The sequence below is a fragment of the Hypanus sabinus genome, chromosome 8 (genome assembly GCF_030144855.1).
Source record: "Hypanus sabinus isolate sHypSab1 chromosome 8, sHypSab1.hap1, whole genome shotgun sequence".
NCBI lineage: Eukaryota > Metazoa > Chordata > Chondrichthyes > Myliobatiformes > Dasyatidae > Hypanus > Hypanus sabinus.
This window is the reverse complement of record NC_082713.1, coordinates 107,756,202-107,779,197: the sequence shown is the minus strand read 5'-3', so window position 1 is coordinate 107,779,197 and position 22,996 is coordinate 107,756,202. Positions and strand designations below refer to the sequence as shown.

General features: G+C 43.1%; 1 protein-coding gene and 1 long non-coding RNA gene across 4 annotated transcripts in view; one reads left to right on the top strand and one right to left on the bottom strand.

Annotated features, from left to right (window-relative positions):
- osbpl8 (oxysterol binding protein-like 8) overlaps positions 1 to 22,996 on the bottom strand; it is a 227,818-nt gene that overhangs the window by 158,788 nt on the left and 46,034 nt on the right. Inside the window, exon 1 of one of the 3 annotated variants that reach the window (XM_059977556.1) lies at positions 13,405 to 13,551. The exons of the other annotated variants lie outside the window; for them this stretch is intronic. The gene's annotated coding sequence lies outside the window, so the exon portion shown is untranslated. Of the gene's footprint in view, positions 1 to 13,404; positions 13,552 to 22,996 lie in introns of those variants that run through there. 3 annotated transcript variants of the gene reach the window in all.
- LOC132398318 (uncharacterized) overlaps positions 14,206 to 22,996 on the top strand; it is a 67,418-nt gene continuing 58,627 nt past the window's right edge. Inside the window, exons 1-2 of the long non-coding RNA XR_009513615.1 lie at positions 14,206 to 14,400; positions 21,572 to 21,638. This is a non-coding gene — a long non-coding RNA (uncharacterized LOC132398318). The remainder of the gene's footprint in view (positions 14,401 to 21,571; positions 21,639 to 22,996) is intronic.

The following is a 22,996-nucleotide window of genomic DNA, read 5'->3' as shown; positions in this document are numbered from 1 at the left end:
ATGTTTTGACATACATATAACAAATTAAAGATATTCTTTAATCTTTAAAATAATCTTGAGATAATCTTTGACCTGAAATGTTTGTATTTCACACTGTGCAAGTTGCTAGTAATTCCACAATTTCTTTTTTTATTTTTAAATTTTCAGCATAGACAGATTTTTTTAAAATTCTCAGTACCAAGGTCCGAAAGAACATAATTAACTTTGACCTAAATGTAGAAGCCTTAAAGCCACAATTACCAGTGAGGTTGACAGTGAGGGAAGAAGTTAAAGGGTGTAGAAAAATATACAAGGGTAGGCACAACATTGAAAACAGAATTTAATTTGGGGAAGTCCCAGGTACAAATCTGGAGAAGCTATAGCGAGGAAATAACCTTCTCCATAAATGCTATAACATGAAGTGTATGTGAACAGATGGTTCTTGGAATCCTTGTTCACCGATCTGTCACAGTCCTAGGTAATGTGGAAAGGGTGATAAGAAGCAATAATTGACACTCTTTAATTAACTGAAACACAAAACAAAGGAATAAGAAAGGCACACAAAAACTGTGTAAAACATCATCCAGATCAATGTTGGAGTGCTATGTGGAGGCTATGACAGTACAAGATTGGATGCAGAAGTGAATCATGAGGATGTTACCGGGGGGGGGGGGGGGGGGGGGGGGAGTTGCACATGTGAGCATGATTGACCGTGCTTATTTAAAGGTGAGGTATAATTGAACTGAGGCATGCAAATTATGAGAAGTCTGAATAAGATAAACAGAAACTTTGATAACTAGAAAAGAGATTTAAATTAAGTTAATTGATGGTGGGATTAGTTGATGCAAAAAGATTTTCACACTAAGGTAGTAAGAGTCTGGAACACTCCGCTTCAACACGTGGTGCACGGGTAGCTTAAAGATTCCAGGATGGCTGTCTATAACCTATGGAACTTTGCACTGAGAATTGGGAAGTGTTCCATCAGGGAAGATGGAACATGAGGTGAGTAATGAAATCATCTCATTTAAAATAGAAAAGGGGGATATTTTAAATCAACCAGCCATATACAGAGGATAAGGCTACAAGCCCTCTCTCACTCATTCCCGTCTTCTAGATGGACTTCTTCTATAAATGTTAAAATGTTACAGGGAAGAGATAACCAGTATCACTATACATAATGAATAATTCAATTACAAAAGTCACAGCATTGTAAGACCGCCAGCTGGCAATATTTAAGACAACAAAAGAGAAAATATCCAAGCATAGACCAGGCAGCTTAACATATGATATGTAGTGGGAGAAAAATAGTGGATTCCTATTGAAAGAGGGAACAGAAAAACATCAAGAAACAAAAAGTATAATAGTGAATCGTCAAACACACAAAATGTTGAAGGAACTCAGCAGGCCAGGCAGCATCTATGAAAAAGAGTGCAGCTGACGTTTCGGAAGGGTCTCGGCACATTTTGTTTCTGTATAAAGAATAGTCAGCATGGATTTCAAACAATGAGCAGACACGGTCTTTATTCTTCTGAGATAAGTCATCTGATAACTGATTTAATAAAGATCTGGAATGTTTTGACTCATGTGAAGTCTGTCACTACAGGCCATCATAAAAGATGGTTATCAAGAAATCCAATAATATGACAAGTCAAGTTTACTGTCATTTAGTTATATACATGCATATTAGTTATATACATGCATATAATGTATATAACCATATACCTGTAATGCATATAGAACCAGGGTGTACACATAACACACGATAACTTATGAAAGTAAGGATAAAATCTACAGATGAATCACACATAAATAACAAACTAAAGAGCATTAACTTTCAATATTCTAAGGTATGGAATAGAGTAACCAGTGACACTTCGAACAAGATGTGGCAGTGTGTTCAGAAGCCTAATGGGCTGGGGAAGAAACTGTTTCTCATCTGACTGCTCTTGCTTTTATGCATCATTGTCCCCAGCCTGATGGTAGAAAGTCAAAGAGGATGCTGGACGGATGGGTGGGATCCTTACTAAAGGCCCTGCGTACGCAGTGCTCCTGATAAATGTCCCCAGTGATCCTCTCAGCTGCTCTCAGTTCTTCGTAGGGACCTCTGGTCCGACGCTCAACTGCTCCCATACCAGATGGAGATGCAACTCAGGATGCTCTCAAAACATGGGGGGTGGGGGGGGGGTTTGCTAACTTCAGTCTTTTTAGGAAGTAGACTGCTCTGCTGTCTTCTTGTTTGGGAAACTGATATTAAGGGACCAGGTGAGATCATCCATGTTGTGAGCTCCCAGGAACTTGGCGCACTTAACTCACTCTGTGGAGGGGCCCTATATTCGCGGAAGGGGAATGGTTTGTCTGCACCTTTCTGAAGTCCACAATGACTTCCTTTGTCTTCTCACATTCAGGATTCAGTTGTCATTTCACACCAATTCACCAGCCGCTCCACTTCCTCTCCATAATCTGCCTCATCATTGTTCTTGATAAAGCGAACCATTGTTGTGCCATCCACAATCTTGACAACATGGTTTCAGCTGGATCCTGTGGCACAGTCATGCGTCAGCAGTCAGCACTGGACTGAGCACACAGCCTCGGGGAGTGCCGGTGCTCAGCGTAATGGGATGAGAGATGTTGCTGCCCACATGGACTGACTGTGGCCTTACTGTTCAGTCCCAGAAGTCCAGTGCCCAATTGCAGAGGGAGGATTTGAAACCCAGCAAGGACACGTTCCCCACCAGTTTCTGGAGTTTGATGATATTGAACACTGAACTGAAGTCTATAAAGAGTAGTCTAGCAAATGAGACCCCATTTTCTAGGTGGGACAGGACAGAGTGGAGGGCAGTGGCTATTGCAACATCAGTGGATCGATTTGAGTGATAAGTGAACTGGAAAGGGTTCAATGTAGCTGAGAGAAAGGCTTTAATGTGCTCCACCACCAGCCTCTTAAAGCATTTCATAATGGTCGATGTTAATGCCATTGGACGATAGTCATTTAGGCAAGTTACTGTCACCTTCTTTGGCACTGGAATGATAATTGCCACCTTGAAATCCGAGGTGACAATGGATTGTTCCAAAGAGATGTTGAATATATCCATCAGCACAAGAATGCACAACTTACTACCACCATGAGCAGGTGAAGCAACTAAGGCACTACAGTACAGAAACAAGCCCTTCAGTCCATCTAGTCTGTGCTGAGCTATTAATTTACCTAGTTCTATCAACCTGCACCTGGACCATAGCCTTCCATATGCCTCTCATCCACGTACTTATTCAAACTTCTCTTACATGCTGCAATCAAAACTCCATCCATCACTTCTGCTGCCAGCTTATTTCACACACTGAGTGAAGAAGATTCCCCTCTATTTCCCCTTAAATATTTCACTTTCACCCTAAATGCATGACCTCCAGTTCTAGTCTAATGGTACAGATGTAGTCACGATGAGACTGGACAAGCAAATAAGGGAGAATAGTGTAGAAAGTAATGTTGAAAGAATTGTATGAAGATAAACATTGGGAGACTTGTGTGGAGGATTCACACAGACATGGATTGTTTGGGCCAAATGGTCTCCCCCACTGTTGGGATTCCAATATGTCCATCAATGGCCTCCTCACGCACCTTATATTCTGTTTGGGTAGCCTCTAACCTGATGACATGAACATCGATTTCTCAATCTTCCAGTAATGCCACCACCCCCTTCCCATCTTCCCAACTCCGTCCCTCTCTCATGTGATCTTCTTGCCTGCCCATATTCTCCCTCTGGCGCTCCTCACCACCCCACCCCCCCTTCTTTCTTCCATGGCCTTCTGTCTCTTTCACCAACCAACTTCCCAGTTCTTTGCTTCATCACTCCCCCTCCAAGTTTCACCTATTGCTTGGTGTTTCTCTTTCCCCTCCCCCCACCTTTCAAATCTACTCCTCAGTTTTTTCTCTCCAGTCCTGATGAAGGGTTTCGGCCCAAAACATTGACTGTACTTTTCTCCATAGATGCTGCCTGGTCTGCTGAATTCCTCCAGCATTTTGTGTGTATAGGTCTGTTTCTCTGATGTGTATAATACGTACCCCTAAATATTCCAAAATAGATTTAATTTTGACTGGTGTGGGCACTGTGGCACTAAAATGTTCTCTTTCTCTGCTCGACCTTTTTAAGAGACTAGAATCTGAAGCAAATAGTAAAGTGCTGAAGGAACTCAGCAGGTCAGGGAACATCTGTGGAGGGAAATGAACAATCAAGGCTTCAAGTTAAGATGCTTCATCAGAGAAAACAAAATGATCTATCATTCTATGTGCCCAAAATCAGAAGTAGGAATTGCTGTTTCCTATAATGGTATAATCATAGATCTAGATGAAGGGTCTCCATCCAAAATATTGACTGTCCACTTCCCTCCACAATGCTGCCTGACCCATTATGTTCCTCCAACAGTTTGTTTCTTTTCGCTATTTTATTCTCTCTCAATTATTTTCAATCGACTTTTTTGCTACATATTCTAACTTAGCCTACAATATACAAAAATGATCACTTTCCTCCAGGCTTTCAAATATTTCAAACAGCAAGTCTTTTCAAAATGACCAATTCTCACAATTTTTATTTCCAGCATCAGCAGTACTTCATTTTTTTTGCACTAAATAAGCAGTTTTATCTTCCTCGCAGCCTGTTAAATCGCTGCAGGAAACTAAGATTCAGGGCAAGTTTTTGTATAAATTCCAACACGATCCACAATGCTAGACAAAAGCACATCTCTTATCTAAAGACCACCAAAACGCTTAACACCTCTGTCTCACAGTCAATCACCATTACATTTATGTTCTCTTCAAAAATGAAACTTCCTCTCAAACTCAATGATTGTTAACATTGCTGTAATACATTTTTGTCCAAGTATTTAACTTTCTGCTGCATAATTACATTTGTAGTTAAATGTCAAACTTGACACAGCCTCAACATTTCCCACTCTGACAGACTATATTAATTTTTTTATAACTTTTGTATCTAGGCTAAGTCCTGTACTATATCCTTGTAATTTGCTTCCTGCCTTCTATCAAGCACCCAATAGTCCATTTCTGTTCTTACAATGACCTTATTATACTTTAGACAAAGTTTTACATTCATAGGATCAGTACCCAGTTAAGGTGTCTCATTACGCTGAACCAGATCAACCACTGGTTTCTTCCATCCTCTGCTGCACTAAAATAACAACTTAACTGAAAAAACCACAGGAAGATACCACAAAAAAACTTTACCCTTCCTCTCATATTTTCAATTCACTTTGAGGAACCAGAAGTTTTTAAAAATCATTTTTAATGTTATAAATTTTATGAAACCAATGTGTCCAAAACCTTAGTGACTTATTTTTGACCTTTTAAAAAACTTCTGCCATTAAATCTGTATATTTGATTCAGTGCCCTATTCAATTCAATTGTAATACTTTGTTAAGAAACATACTTCTGAAGCACAAGAGGTTCTGCAGATGCTGGAAACAAATACAAAATGCTGCAGGAACTCAGTTTGTCAGGCAGCATATAAACAGTCGATGCCTTGGCCTGATGGGTCTCTGCCTGAAACATTGATCCTTTATTCTTTCCCTGACCTGCTGAGTTTCTCCCGCATTCTGTATCTGAAGCATATGGGCTATTTTACTTTATTACGTTTAACTACAAATGCAATTATACAGCAGAAAGTGAAAAAAATGCACAAAGATTAAAATGTGATAAAGTTGTTCAAGCATGATTGATGCATGTTGTTTAATACACAATCACTGATCCAACTTCCTGCCACTACCTGTGTGTTCTCCCATGACTATGTGGGATTCCGCTGGGTGCTCCTGTTCCCTCCCACTACCCGGCTGGTAGGTTAATTGGTCATTGTAAACTGTCCCGTGAGTACTGCTTCTTACTCCTGTATTCAATCAAAGATTTTATTCAAAATGTTATGCCTCAAACATATAGCTTTGACAAAGTTTCCAAGTGAATTGACGATAACAGACTCTCATAGTACAGTGTAGCAGAGTATACTCCATTTGACCCACAACGTTGTGCTCACATCTTAAGCCACACCAAGATCAATCCAGAGCTTCCCTTCCAAATAGTCCCTCATTTTTCTTCCATCTACTGTATGTGCCTAGGCATCTTGAAAGAATCTCTCATGTATCCGTGTCTACCACCCACAGACGTGTGTTTCACACACTTCACACTCTCAGTAGATAAAACCTATCTCTGACTCCCCCCTGTACTTTTCTCCAATCACTTGAAAACTATGCCCCCTTGTATTAGTCATTGCTGTCTTCTGAAAAAGATGCTGGCTGTCTACTCCATCAATGTCTCTTTGCGTACCGTCCCAACCGCTCAACAGATGACGCCATTGCCACCACCCTCCACCTGGCCCTAACCCACCTGGACAAAACAGACACGTACATTTAGATGCTGTTCATAGACTTCAGTACAGCATTAAACACAATCATCTCTCAGAAACTGATTGGAAAGCTGAGTCTACTGGGCCTGAACACCTCCCTCTGCAACTGGATCCTAGACTTCCTGACTGGGAGACCTCAGTCAGTCCGGATCGGGAGCAGCATCTCCAACACCATCACACTGAGCACGGGGGCTCCCCAGGGTTGTGTGCTCAGTCCACTGCTGTTCACTCTGCAGACCCACGACTGTGCTGCAACACACAGCTTGAACCATATCATCAAGTTCGCCGACGATGGTCTCATCAGCAAGAACGATGAGACAGCTTACAGAGAGGAGGTGCAGTGGCTAACAGACTGGTGCAGAGCCAACAACCTGTCTCTTAATGTGAACAAAACAAAAGAGATGGTTGTTGACTTCAGGAGGGCACGGAGTGACCACTCCCCACTGAACATCGGCGGCTCCTTGGTAGAGATCATAAAAAGCACCAAATTTCTTGATGTTCACCTGATGGAGAATCTCACCTGGTCCCTCAACACCTGCTCCATAGCAAAGAAAGCCCAGCAGCGTCTCTACTTTCTGTGAAGGCTGAGGAAAGTCCATCTCCCACCACCGTGCCCCCCCATCTTCATCACATTCTACAGGGGTTGTATTGAGAGCATCCTGAGCAGCTGCACCACTGCCTGGTTCGGAAATTGCACCATCTCGGATCGCAAGACCCTGCAGCTGATAGTGAGTTCAGCTGAGAAAATCATCGGGGTCTCTCTTCCCGCCATCACGGACATTTACACTACACGCTGCATCTGCAAAGAAAACAGCATTATGAAGGACAATCTCTTCTCCCTCCTGCTGTCTGGGAAAAGGATCCGAAAGCATTCGGGCTCTCACTACCAGACTATGTAACAGTTTCTTCCCCCAAGCTATCAGACTCCTCAATACCCAGAGCCTGGACTGACACCTTGCCCTATTGTCCTGTTTATTATTTATTATAATGCCTGCACTGTTTTTGTGCACTTTATGCAGTCCTGTGTAGGTCTGTAGTCTAGTGTAGCTTTCTCTGTGTTTTTTTTTACGTAGTTCAGTCTAGTTTTTGTACTGTGTCATGTAACACGATGGTCCTGAGAAACATTGTCTCATTTTTACTGTGTACTGTACCAGCAGTTATGGTCGAAATGACAATAAAAGTGACTTGACTTGACTTATCTTATACACTGCTAATAAGTCACCTCTCATTCTCCTTTGCTCTGAAAAGAAAAGCCCTAACTTGTTCAACAGTTGCTCATAATACAAGCACTCTAATCCAGGAAGCATCCTGGTAAATCTCCTCAGTACCCTCTCTAAAGCTTCTACATCTTTCCTATAATGAAACTATCAGTACTGAACACAATACCCCAAGCGAGGTCTAACCAGACTTTTATAGAGCTGCAACATTAATTTTTCTTCTCTCTCTCTCTCTCGAACTTAGTCCTCCAACTAATGAAGGCCAACACATCAATTGCCTTCTTAAACATCCTATCAATTCATGCAGCAACTCTGAGGGGCCTATGGACATAGACCCCAAGGTCCCTCTGTTCCTCCACACTGCTGAAAATCCTGCCGTTAAAATTGTACCGTTTTCAAATTCAAACTTCCAAAATACTTCACACTTTTCCAGACTGATCTCCAGTAGACCATTTTAGTGAAAGAGAAATTTCTTCATCCAGACAGTGGTAAATCTAAACCATTAAGCTCATTCAAGATATAGTTCGATAGATTTCTGTTTTGATGAGGATCAAGGGATGTACAAACAAGTGCAGGAAAATAGTGAGAAAAGATTATTTGTGATCTTAATAAATAGCAAACTCTGCTATGGATGGTCCCCAAGCCTGGCTTCAAAAAGGGGGTTGGGCATTGGGCTCTCAACCACATCCTGTAAAAACCCAGGGCAACAGAAATGACAGCAGAAGATTCAGAGACCTCATTCCTGGGAGAGGAAGGTTCTTCACCTACCAGACACCTGGGGACATCTTGAAAAACTGGACCAGGACAGAGGCCAGAGGAAGTAAGTTAATAAATTACAGATAAGGCTCAAGCAGACAGCTAGCCTACTTATGCGCCTCTTTCTTTCAATTCTTCTCCCACATTTGTGAAGACGACATGTTTACCATCTCAGTCTAACCCAGCATGCTACAGCATGCAAGGTCTGCACATATGCAGACTCCTGACCTCAGTCACCAAGTTCCAGTTTGCAGAAAAAGTCTGCAGATATGCAGACTGAAAGGACAAGCTGCAAGCCATTACTGACTCATTCAATGATGAGCGTGAGAAAATGAGCCTTACACCAAGCACAGATGAGACAAATGACCAAGGGCAGCATCATTCAGGAGGTTCACAAAGCTACTTTTTCCACTTCTTTTTCTGTCCAATGTGGTTCTGCTACTGTTGGAGCCTTTGATCTACTGATTAGTACCCGTGACCTACATTCTGCCAGTGTGTTTTCGGGCCGATCGAGCAATCTGCCGCCTTGCTGTCTCTGAAAGGGTTCTATAAGGCTTTCAACGAAGTGTTCTGCCTGAAGGCCACGAAGCCTGGAAATGGGACATGAGCCCATGATCGATTCAATTTCTCACCAATTTCCCCAATTAAAGTGCTGAGGAAGATTAAACTCATCAAGGCGAGTGCAGCAGACAAGTCAGTGTTCAGTGCCATCTACCAGCCTCTCATTCACTGCTGCCAGAGCAGTCTTTCTCTCCATCTCAATCACTGCTCACAAAGGAAAGCCCTTGCATTCAAATGTTCTCTCTCTCCCTCGATACTGTGGAAGGATGGTTCTGAAGCAAGGTTTAATTGACGTGGTTTGTACGATTGGACTTCGTAGTTCATGTAATGATGTGTTTCTAGTTTCTGGTCACTCTTTTGGGTGAGTTTGAAATAGGGTGCCCTGCAGATATCGAACATTGATCTGAACTGAAATATGTTGCCATTTGCACTATGTGTTTTTTTTGTTGGGTTAATGTTTTTCTTGAACGGGTTCCATGGTTCTTCTTTGTTTCCAAGCTGTCTGTGGGGAAGATGAATTTCAGGGTTGTATACTGCATACATACTTTGATAACAAATGTACTTTGAATCTTTTGAATCTATAAAATTGATAAGAGTGGACAGCCAGAGATTTTTTCCCACAGCAGAAATGGCTTTTACAATACAAGGAGGCATAACTTGAATGTGATTGGAGGAAAATATAGGGGAAATTTCAGAGGCAAATTTGTTTAAATAGAGAATGCCTGAGGCGTGGAGTGCCTTCCTGGGGTGGCGATAGAGACGGATACATTAGGAACATTTAAGAATGTGGATGATAGAAAAATGGAGGGTTATGAAGGAGAGAAGCTTAAAATTGATCTTTAAGGTAGGTTAAAAAGTCAGCATAACATCGTGGGTCAAAGGGCCTGTAAATGCTGTAAATACAAAATACACTGCAGATGCTGGGGTCAAAGCAACATGCACCACACACTGGAGGAACTCAGTAGGTCAGGCAGCATCCGTGGAAATGAACAGTTAATGTTTTGGGCCGAGACCCTTCGTCAGGATTGAAGAGGGATGGGGCAAGGGCCCTATAAAGAAGGAGAAGGCTGGTAGGTGCCAGGTGAAAAACCAGTAAGGGGAAAAGATCAAGGGGTGGGAGAGGATAGGCAGGAAAGGTGGGGTGTCCACTGACATCTTCTATAAAACCACTGACTCTCATAACTACCTCGACTATACCTCTTCCCACCCTGCCACATGCAAAAATGCTATTCCCTATTCCCAGTTCCTCCATCTCCACCGCATCTGCTCCAAGGATGAGGCTTTCCGTTCCAGGACAGCTCAAATGTCCTCTTTCTTTAAGAATCGTAGTTTCCCTTCTGCCGTCATCAATGATGCCCTCACCCGCACCTCCTCCATTTCCTACACTTCAGCCCTCACCCCATCCTCCCATCACCACAACAGGGACAGAGTTCCCCTTGTCTTCACCTACCACCCCACCAGCCTCCGGATCCAGCACATTATCCTCTGCAACTTCCGCCACCTTCAACAGGATCCCACCACTAATCACATCTTTCCCTCTCTACCCCTCTCCGCTTTCCACAGGGATTTTTCCCTCCACAACTCCCTGGTCCACATGTTGCTCCCCACGGATCTCCCACCCGGCATTTATCCTTGCAAGCGTAATTGCTACACCTGTCCCTACACCTCCTCTCTTACCACCATTCAGGTCCCCAAACAGTCCTTCTAGGTGAGGTAACACTTCACTTGTGAGGCTGTTGGGGTCATCTATTGCATCCGGTGCAGCCTCCTCTACATCGGTGAGACCCGACGTAGATTGGGGGATCGCTTCTTCGAGCACCTCCGCTTCGTCCGTCACAATAGACAGGACCTCCCGGTTGCCACCCACTTCAACTCTGCTTCACATTCCCATTCAGATATGTCCATATACGGCCTCTTCTACTGCCATGATGACAGTAGACAATAGACAGTAGGTGCAGGAGAGGGCCATTCGGCCCTTCTAGCCAGCACCGCCATTCACTGTGATCATGGCTGATCATACACAATCAGTACCCCATTCCTGCCCTCTCCCCATATCCCTTAACCCCGCTACCTATAAGAGCTCTATCTAACTCTCTCTTGAAAGCACCCAGAGACTTGGCCTCAACTGCCTGCTGGGGCAGAGCATTCCACATATCCACCACTCCCTGAGTGAAAAAGTTTTTCCACATCTCTGTTCTAAATGGCCTACCCCTTATTCTTAAACTGTGGCCTCTAGTTCTGGACTCACCCATCAGCGGGAACATGCTTCCTGCCTCCAGCGTGTCCAATCCCTTAATAATCTTATATGTTTCAATCAGATCCCTTCTCATCCTTCTAAATTCCAGTGTATACAAGCCCAGTCGCTCCAATCTTTCAACATATGACAGTTCCGCCATTCTGGGAATTAACCTTGTGAACCTACGCTGCACTCCCTCAATAGCAAGAATGTCCTTCCTGAAATTTGGAGACCAAAACTGCACACAATACTCCAGGTGGGGTCTCACCAGGGCCCTGTACAGCTGCAGAAGGACCTCTTTGATGAGGCCAAACTCAAGTTGGAGGAACAACACCTCATATACCGTCTGGGTAGTATACAGCCCCTTGGCATGAACATTGTATTCTCCAACTTCTGGTAATTCCCTCCCCCTCCCTTCCCCCATCCCAGTTTCACTCTGCCTCCTCCTCCAGCTGCCTATCACCTCTCTCATGGTTCTGCCTCCTTCTACACCGAAAGTGCTTTGCCCTTACATTCCTTTTTCACCTTTCCTGCCTATACCCTCCCCCCACCCCTTGATCTTTCCTCTTACCGGTTTTTCACCTGGCACCTATCAGCCTTCTCCTTCCCACCCTCCCCCACCTTCTTCATAGGGCCCCTGACCCTCCCTCTTCAGTCCTGATGAAGGGTCTCGGCCCAAAACGTTGACTGTTCATTTCCACAGATGCTGCCCAACCTGCTGAGTTCCTCCAGCGTGTTGTGCAAAATGCTGCAAATGTTCTATGTTCTAAATCTCCTCTTTCTATTTGTCCCTGCTCACCACACTGACTCCTGTCAATAAAGATACCAGAAATTCTAAATTACTTTCCACCTCTTGTAAATTATCTTTGAGTGAAAGCAGATTCACTACCACCACAAACACGGTCTATGTCTGCCTGAGGAAAGGAGTGCTTGAGGAGCAGCATCTCAAATTCAGCACAAAGTTCATGGTCAAATGGATTAAAGAGAGCAAAAAGGATCTTTCTTTAATTCTTGGCAAGAGACGATAAGTATTCAGCATGGATCTGCAACCAGCTTTTCACCATATTATCTAATGCCTTTGATGAAGGAATAGGAACATTGTACATCCAACACTGAAAACACAACAAATAGAAGGGAGGGGAGGAATGTACACAAGAAGGCGGGAGGAGATTAAAAGTTGGAGGAGTTTTCACTGCTGGGAAGAAAGAACTCAATCATTTAAAAAAATAAAGTAGCTGCTCAAAGTCTGACGGGTAAAGGGATGGCAACGGCATTTAAGCATGTTCTGTACAAATCATGAAAACAAGTCTCTCAATGGAAAAAAAATTCAGAAAAGCCAATGACACTTTGATCTGTGTCTCATAGATACTGGTATTCAAAAATTGTACCGAACATTAGCTGAGCCGTTCTGGTGGTTTGCCCACAGTTTCAGTAACCAAGTCTCAAGAAAGGTCTTTCGCAAGAATTTGCACAGATTCAGTGAGACAAGTTTATATTACCTTCAGTTTACTTTGAAATGTCATCTATTCGAGATATTCAAAATAATTAATTTAAATTAAAAAAAATTCCTGTACTTCATTAAATCCAAGGAAAGAGGACAGAACATTAGAGCCAGGAGACTGAGAAATGAAACAAAATAAATCCAAACATCACCATCAAAATTTATAATCTTGTGAACATTTTCATGAAATATAAGTACTTTCCAAGTCTGAACAAAAAAGGAGCAAAATGGGTGCATGCAAAAGGATAGTTTAAAGTCTCTGAATGTGAATCCGCATCTCACATTGAAAGTCAAGAGCAGAAAAGATAGCAGAACCTATAAATAACAGGAATGTTAATAAACAACTCTAAAGAGCAGTAGAACCTTATAAGTATAAACTGCATTGTCACACTGAAAATGAGTTCTCAACTTTACAAACCCCAAGTTGCACAGAAGACAAATTAGTAAGAATGTTAGCAGGAAATTGAAAATCACCCGACTCTTTCATATCTGCCACAACCCAAAATTGCTAAAACACAAAAACAACCTGCATTCTCAATTCAAAGTTCGCATATTTAAGAATCGGCTCTAAACATAGGCAACAGTTATTCATATCTGCTTCTTGCTCACAACCTGAGTTATCATGTTGTTCTGTTATAATCTACATAAATAAACAATGCATGTCAACTCAAAGTCAAAACATATTTCCACATCAAACCACATGCTTGTTTAACAATTACACAAATGGATTAGAAGTTAAGCAATGACACATACCTTCCACGGTGCAGTGAAGCCATTTTCTTCAGGCGTGAGGTTTCCCTAAATATAAACTATTTTGTTTTGACCACTAACCAAAAAATTGCTTTGGTCTTCCAACGATTTCTCCTTGTACAGTAATTGTCTCCTCCAACCCCCGAATTTCAAGGTTCTGGTGAAACTGTTCAAAACCGGTCACAAGGTCAACGAGAGCAGTGCAGCTGACTCGTCTGATATGCACTTCCTTCACAAAAAAAAAGCACACACCCTTCGCAGACAAGTAAATGCAGACTGAAAACTCACTGCTGGATGATTTTCAGAGGAAATGAAGCTGCTAAGTGGCTTCTGTAATTAACTCCTTTAATAAAATTACTGCTGCTGACAACAGAACAATAATTCCCACATCATTTAATTTGAAAGAACATTCCTTGATCCAAGACAATTTCCGAGACTGAAGGTCTGTAAGTGTGATAATATATACTAACGATTTAACAAAACTATTTTAAGGGAAGACAAAAATTACTAAACAGGAAAAAGAAGAAAGACAAGAAGGGAAAGAATAACAAAAATGTTAAGAAACAATTCTAAAGGCAGTAGCTAGACAGGCAGGATGCTGGCACACACAACGCAAACAATCAATATTCAAACCAGTCTCTATCAATTTGAAGAGCTTTCCTGATATTATTGAATCTCTGAAATCCATAGATGAGATGACAAACTGAGCACTGAATTTAATAAATGGTAAGAAGTTAAAGGATCTCAGAGTCAGCCCTGCTCTGGAGTGCAAAAATCAACCACGCTGGCAATTATTAAATCATATTCAAGTGCTGAAGGGAGCAGAGGTTCACTTGGGCAATTGCCTATATGCTGGAATTGGCCAGCATATCCCAATTCTTACCTCAAATTAAATGTGAAGCATACCTCAAGTTCTTCCGACTCCATTTCCACATTCCATACTGAAAGGATTTACAGATGAAAAGCTGAATTTTGATTGATAGTTGGATTTGTGATCATGTAAGTGACCCTTCTATTGAATACATTATGGGTTCTCATCAATTTTTTCCTTTGTATCAAGACTGATACCCCAGAGGCACAAGGGAGGGTACCGCTAAGGAAGGTGTCTTCAAACCTTGGCCACAGGTTTGTTTATGTGAATTTCAATCTTGATGCAATCCCACGTTGTTCTCCAAGAGGAAGAATGTACAAAATTAAAATATACAAATGCTTGCCAAATTCGGTATTGTTTAAAAAATACCCAGGAATCTTTATTCAATGTCAGCAGGGAGTGGGACAAGGTGGAATAAGATCATTTTCGTTTGATTGCCCCATACTTTGACTAATTAGTTGTGTGACTAAAATTGGCACAGTTCATATATATGTTAAGGAAATACTGAAGTACAAACCAAAATTGTTTGTTTACTAATGTTCCATCTCAGAGAACTACTTCACCTCTATTTCAAAAATAAATACTTGATGGTGGCGATGAATCTCTCTGTTGACAACTTTACCCCAGGCTAAGGACATAAAACATAACCTTCAGTCTTGAAACGTTATGTTACGCAGTCCATGTCTCACATCAAACTCAAGATGAGATTGATTTGAGTCTTATCTAATTCCGATAAAGAATAATTAATTGGAAGTGAATCAGCAAACAAGTAACTCCTGTACCGAATAAAGTGGTCACTGGGTGAATGTTCGAAGACTTCTTTTGCTGTAGCCCATCCACTTCAAACTTCAATGTGTTGTGCATGCAGAGATGCTCTTCTGCACACCACTGTTCTAACACATGGTTATCTGAATTATTTAAAGAGCGAACACGAGGAAATCTGCAGATGCTGGAAATTCAAACAACAACACACACAAAATGCTGGTAGAACACAGCAGGCTAGGCAGCATCTATAGGGAGAAGCGATGTCGACGTTTCGGGCCGAGACCCTTTGTTAGGACTAACCGAAAGGAAAGATAGTAAGAGATTTGTAAGTAGTGGGGGGAGGGGGAAATGCGAAATGATAGAAGACCAGAGGGTGTGGGATGAAGCTAAGAGCTGGAAAGGTGATTGGCAAAAGTGATACGGAGCTGGAGAAAGGAAAGGATTATGGGACGGGAGGCCTCAGGAGAAAGAAAGGGGGGGGGGGAGCACCAGAGGGAGATGGAGAACAGGCAAACAACTAAATATGTCAGGGATGGGGTCAGAAGGGGAGGAGGGGCATTAAAGGAAGTTAGAGAAATCAATGTTCATGCCATCAGGTTGGAGGCTACCCAGCCGGTATATAAGGTGTTGTTCCTCCAACCTGAGTTTGGATTCATCTTGACAATAGAGGAGGCCATGGATAGAGATATCAGAATGGGAATGGGAGGTGGAATTAAAATGTGTGGCCACTGGGAGATCCTGCTTTTTCTGGTGGACCGAGCGTAGGAAAAGGCTATCCCCTTCTCACAATTCCTCCGTCTCCGCCGCATCTGCTCTCAGGATGAGGCTTTTCTTTCCAGAACGAAGGAGATGTCTTCCTTTTTTAAGCAAAGGGGCTTCCCTTCATCCACCATCAACTCTGCTCTCAAACGCATCTCTTCCATTTCCTGTACATCTGCCCTCACCCCATCCACCCGCCACCCCACTCTGGATAGGGTTCCCCTTGTCCTTACCTACCACCCCACCAGCCTCCGGGTCCAACATATAATTCTCCGTAACTTCCGCCACCTCCAATGGGATCCCACTACCAAACACATTTTTCTCTCCCCCCCCTTTCTGCTTTTCGCAGGGATCGCTCCCTACTCGACTCCCTTGTCCACTCGTCCCCCCCCATCCCTTCCCACTGATCTCCCTCCTGGCACTTATCCTTGTAAACGGAACAAGTGCTACACCTGCCTTTACACTTCCTCCTTCACCACCATTCAGGGCCCCAGACAGTCCTTCCAAGTGAGGCAACACTTCACCTGAGTCGGCTGGTATGGTATACTGCGTCTGGTGCTCCCGGTGTGGCCTTTTATATATTGGTGAGACCCGACGCAGACTGGGAGACCGTTTCGTGGAACACCTACGCTCGGTCCGCCAGAAAAAGCAGGATCTCCCAGTGGCCACACATTTTAATTCCACCTCCCATTCCCATTCTGATATGTCTATCCATGGCCTCCTCTATTGTCAAAATGAATCCAAACTCAGGTTGGAGGAACAACACATTATATACCGGCTGGGTAGCCTCCAACCTGATGGCATGAACATTGACTTCTTTAACTTCCGTTAATGCCCCTCCTCCCCTTCTTACCCCATCCCTGACATATTTAGTTGTTTGCTTGTACTCCATCTCCCTCTGGTGCTTCCCCACCCACTTTCTTTCTCCTGAGGCCTCCCGTCCCATGATCCTTTCCCTTCTCCAGCTCTGTATCACCTTCGCCAATCACCTTTCCAGCTCTTAGCTTCATCCCACCCCCTCCTACCTTTTCGCATTCCTATCTTCTATCATTTCGCATTTCCCCCTCCCCCCACTACTTTCAAATCTCTTACTATCTTTCCTTTTGGTCAGTCCTGACGAAGGGTCTCGGCCAGAAACGTCGACATCACTTCTCCCTATAGATGCTGCCTAGCCTGCTGTGTTCTACCAGCATTTTGTGTGTGTTGTTATCTGAATTGTTGTTGCCTTCCTGTCAGCTTGAACTAGTCTGCCTATTCTCCTCTCTCTCTCTCTCTCTCTCTCTCGCATTAACAAGGCGATTTTGCCCACAGAACTGCTGCTCACTGATGTTTTCTTTGTTTTTCACACTATTCTCTGTAAACTCTAGAAACTATTGTGCGTAAATATCTCAGGAGATTAGCAGTTTCTGAGATACTCAAGCCATCCCATCTGGCACCAACAATCATACCACATCACAGTCACTTAGGTCACATTTCTTCCCCCATTCTGATGTCTGGTCTGAATTAGAACTAAACCTATTGACCATGTCTGCATGCTTTTATTCATTGAGTTGCTGCCAAATGATTGGCTGATTAGATAATTGCAGTAATGAGCAGGTATAAATGGGTACTTAATAAAGCGGCACTAAGTCTATGGTGTACTTCAGATCATTTTTGGCAGTTAACTACATGAAGCTAGATACTGTATGTATGTTCAGACATCTGTGCCTCTTTTCTGAAGGTAATAATTGGCACGAAAGTACCATTTCCCAAATCCCTTATTAACATTAAAGCAGAGGCTGATAAGTAGCAAGTAACATTCACACTACAGAACAGCCAGAAATGACCATCACCATCAAGTGAATCTATTCATTGCCTTTCAATAGCAATACCATTGCCAGATCTCTCACATTAATATCCTGGGATCACACTGATCACAAACTCATCTGGACATGCATACTTTGGCTATCTTGGCTGGTCAGCCACTGGGCATCCTGCAGTGAGTGTCTCACCTCCTGATAGCCCATGGACTTTCCACCATCAACAAGTCATAACTTAGGAGTGCGTTGGAATATTCTCTGCTTGCCAACAACTCTCCAGAAAGTCAATACCACTCAGGGAAAAAGTAGCCTGTTTGATGAGTACCCCCCCATCAATCTCCCAATAAATCCATTCCTTTCACATCACTGCAGTGCACACCATTTATAAAATGCAGGTAGTCATCCAAGCTTTTCATTTTTCCAGACCTGTAGCCTGTTGTACTCCGAAGGATAAGCGCAGCAGGTACATGGGTGGATATCCTCTGCAAGCTCTCTTCCAAGTTACACAGTCCTTGGAAATATAATTATATTATATTGAGTCCCTCATTGCCACTCGCTCTAAAATTTGTAATTTCCCAACAGTACAAGGACCAGAAGGGCAACTGAAGGGTACTCACCACCATCTTCTCAGGAACAGCAAGGGATACACATTAAATGCTGGCCTTGACAGTGAGACAACAGGCAGTGTGGATCAGAAGTACCATCTACACCTTGCTGACAAGCACACAGGCACATTTCAAGGACACGTGCACAGCCCATTGCTCTGGTACTCTCTCCACACTCATGACTGTGTGTATCCTGGGCTATATGTCATTAGGACTTTGAGGATATTTTATATGTTACCAAAGACTCTATCAAATTTCTGCAGATGTATGGTGGTGGGTAGAAGAATACGTACACAACGCTGGAAGAACTCAGCAGGTCAGGCAGCATCCGTGAGAAAAGAGTAGCCAATGTTTCGGGCCAAGACCCTTCATCAGGAATGGGGGGGAAAAGAGGGCCAAAGCCCAGTAATAGAGATAGGGGAGGAGGAAGGGCTAGAGGTGCCAGGTGGAGAACCAATCAGAGGAAGGATAAGGGGAGGAGGGGATAAGCATGAAAGAACTGTAGAGGTAAAGGAGCAGAAAGTTGAAAGGGGAGAGAGGCAGAGAGGGACCTAGGATAGGGGAAGGGGGAGGGGGAGGGAATTACCAGAAATTGGAGAATTCAACATTCATACCACCAGGCTGGAGGCTATCCAGACGGCAGATGAGGTGTTGCTCCTCCAACCTGAGTTTGGCCTCATCATGGCAGAAGAGGAGGCCATGTATGGACATATCTAGATGGGAATGAGAGGCAGAGTTGAAGTGGGTGGCAACCGGGAGGTCCTGTCTATTGTGACGGACGAAGCGGAGGTGCTCGAAGAAGCGATCCCCCAATCTACGTCGGGTCTCACCGATGTAGAGGAGGCTGCACCGGATGCAATAGATGACCCCAACAGCCTCACAAGTGAAGTGTTACCTCACCTAGAAGGACTGTTTGGGGACCTGAATGGTGGTAAGAGAGGAGGTGTAGGGACAGGTGTAGCAATTACGCTTACAGGGATAAGTGCCGGGTGGGAGTTCTGTGGGGAGGGACGTGTGGACCAGGTATTCGCGGAGGGAACGATCCCTATGAAAAGCTGAGAAGGGTAGGGAGGGAAAGATGTGCTGGGTGGTGGGGTCCTGTTGAAGGTGGCGGAAGTTGCAGAGGATAATGTGTTGGATCCGGAGGCTGGTGGGGCGGTAGGTGAGGACAAGGGGAACCCTGTCCCTGTTGTGGTGATGGAAGGATGGGTTAAGGTCTGAAGTGCAGGTGGTGGAGGAGATGCGGGTGAGGGCATCTTTGATGATGCCAGAAGGGAAACCACGATCATGAAAGAAAGAGGACATTTGAAAAGTCCTGGAATGGAAAGCCTCATCCTGGGAGCAGATGCGGCGGAGACGGAGAAACTGGGAATAGGGAATGGCATTTTTGCGTTGGGCAGGGTGGAAAGAGGTATAGTCAAGATAGTTATGGGAGTCAGTAGGTTTGTAGAAGATGTCAGTGGATAGTCTGTCTCCGGAGATGGAGACTGAGAGATCAAGAAAGGGGAGAGAAGTGTCCGAGATGGACCAAGTGAATTTAAGGGCTGGATGGAAGTTAGAAGCGAAGTTGATGAAATTGACGAGCTCAGCATGGGTGCAGGAAGCAGCACCAATGTAGTCGTCGATGTAGCAGAGGAAGAGTTGGGGAGTGGTGCCAGTATAGATTTAGAGCATAGACTGTTCCACATAACCCACAAAGAGGCAGGAATAGCTGGGGCCCATGCAAGTGCCCATGGCTACACCCTTGATCTGGAGAAAGTGGAAAGAACCAAAGGAGAAGTTGGGTATTCTGACCGTCCATTGTGGAGGTTCCAATGCATCAGGATCCATCATAGGCCTGATCCACCCCACCATTAATGACATCTTCAAAAGGCAATCCATCATTAAAGACCTCACCATCCACAATATGTCGTCTTCTCATGACTACCATCAGGGAGGAGGTACAGAAGCCCAAAGAAACACACTCAACATTTTAGGAACAGGTTTTTCTGAATAGTCCACGAACATTACCTCAATATTTTCTGTTTGCCTGCAAATCTTATTACACTTCATATTGTAACTAATAATAATTTGTATGCCTTGTTGTACTGCAGTCACAAAACAACCAAATTCACAACATACATCAGTGATAATAAACTTGGTTCTGATTCAGATCTGAAAAAAAATTTAAATATGTTGAGAATCCTTAAGTCTCTTTCACTTTAAGCATCACACACAAAATCCTGGAGGAACTGAGCAGGCCAGGCAGCATCTACGGAAAAATGTACAGTCAACCTATCAGGTAGAGTCCTGCCAAAGGGTCTGGGCTCAATACGTTAACTGTACTTGTTTCCATTATTGCTGCCTGGCCTGCTGAGTTCCTCCACCATTTTGTGCGTGTTGCTTGGATTTCCAGCATCTGCAGATTTTCTCTTGGTTTGTGATTGGATCACTTTAAGCATTCTATTTTCACCAAATACTTCCACTATATCCATCTTTTGCCCACTCTCACTATTGTATGCTCATTATCATGGGTTTGATTTCTTCTGTAAATTCTGATAACCAAATGTGAAAAGCTGGAGGATAAAATGAAGTCACACAAGAGAAAAGCCTCTCACATCAGCTTGTATCATCTCCTGATATGCTTTACACTGCATCACAATCGGACATTTCAATGAGGAATCTAAACATACCTTCCTTTATTCCTTTTTAAGATTCAAAAACTTTATTGTCATTCTAACCGTACATCAGCTCTGCAGGGCAGAATGAGACAGCGTTTCCCAGGAGCAGTGCAATCATAAGATAACAAGTGCAATACTAAATAATAAACATAACAATAAATAGTAAAGCACAGCAGCCACATATTTATTACAATGCATATTTATTACAACCTTCAACAGCAGGTTTCCACCATATTGTTTAAGTTAACTTTAAATTTAAGTTCAAGTTTAATTGTCATTTAACCATCTATGAATACCCAGGAATAGAAAACAGTGTTCCTCTGGGGCCAAGGTGCAAAACTCAGTTCTAACAGTCATACACATATAGCATATGTAAAATAACTGTAAATAATAGTCAAAGAAAAATATATTGACTAAGTCCCTGAGTCTACAGTCGAACACAATACAGATGTCTTCTGCCGAGCAATCACTGGAGAGCAGCACTGATACCTTCGACACCCCTCCTGGACGTTGCAACAGGAGACTCGCAACTTGAGGCCTAGCCCTCACTATGACCTGTCTGCCAATACTGCAGTGAACCAGACTTGCAGGATTCCACTTTATCAATGTTCAATAGGGTCTTATAATCACAAGAGAAGTGACCAAGAGAATCACTCACTGTCCGACTACACATTGCTTTTATCCAGCAACTCAATCACCTCTCTGTAACAGGCAATAGCACAGTCTACACCAAGTCCAGTTCCTTAAGTTTCTCTGCCAACGAAGAACTCACTTACGGGTAAGACATGTAGTACTTTAAGTTCTTAATGCCCAGTAGGGTCTTGCAATTGGAAAAAAAAGTGTTTAAAAAAGACAATAACCCCTTTGGTTGGCGCTATAGAAGCTGCTGCATCCGAGCACACTACCATCTTACTGGAAGTCAAAAGCCTTTATCTAAATCTTGGGAAGCATTTGCTTAGATTTTATAACCAAGTGCTCTATAAACTAGTGCAGGTAAGAGGCTTATACTACTTCTGTCAACACCCTGTGTTAAATTCCAATGGCAAACTAGATTCAGAAAGACTTAATGGGGTACCTTGGACTTGCTAATACTTAAAAAGCGAAGTTGAGTTAATTTTAATACTTAATGCTGTCACTGTTCTCAACAACAGTAAATACTTCAAAGATACAATTGCTGGGAAAGATGCACTGAGTTCTAAAATCTAACTTGCAATTGAACAGGAAATTTCAATTTAAGGATAGCATAGTAGTGTATGGGTGGCAGGGTGGAGATATCTCTCTACAAAAGGAGGTATAGGGCATACCTTTCTTTGACCAGTCACCCTTGGGCAAGGTGTAGTACCTACTTAGCTCCATCTCCCCCAATCTGAGTCAGGTGAAGCCATGGGAGCAGGGGGGTCGATGGTCAAATGAGCAGCTGGTGCAGATCACAGGTCCTGGTTATGTGACCACTGACACCAGGTAGACAATCTCTGAATAGTAATGATAATGGCTGGGGTCCCCATTTTGTAAAGCCACTGCCCAGAAGAAGGAAATGGCAAACCAGTTCTGTAGAAAGATTTGCCAAGAACAATCACGGTCATGGAAAGACCATGCTCACCCATGTCATATAACAAGGCACATAACGAATGAACAAACAGTAGCATAATGGTTAACCACAACACTTTACAGCTTCAGCAAATCAAAGATCAGGGTTCAACTCCCGCTGTTGTTGTGAGGAGTGACCTTTTGGGTTTTCTCCAGGTTCTCTAATTTTTTCCCACATTCCAAAGACATACAGTACAGCTTATGTTGCAGGCATGCTGTGATCTGCTGGAAGCATGACACGACTGCTAGCTGCCCCAGCACAATCCTCAGACTGCGTTGGTCATTGACACATATAGTGCATTTCATTGTACGTTTTGATGTTTATGTGATAAATAAAGTTAACCTTTTATATTAAAAAAACACAGGGAAACTAAATAATGGAAGAGATAGTGCTATGAAACTGGCTACTGCATTAAACTAGAACATCTGCATTAAAGCTCTCATCTTGGCATTATATTTTCCTAATTGGAAAATAAAACAGTGAAGCATAAATAGAGCATGTTCATTGTGTGCAGTTTAGGTAACAATAATAATCAGTCCTGATTGAAT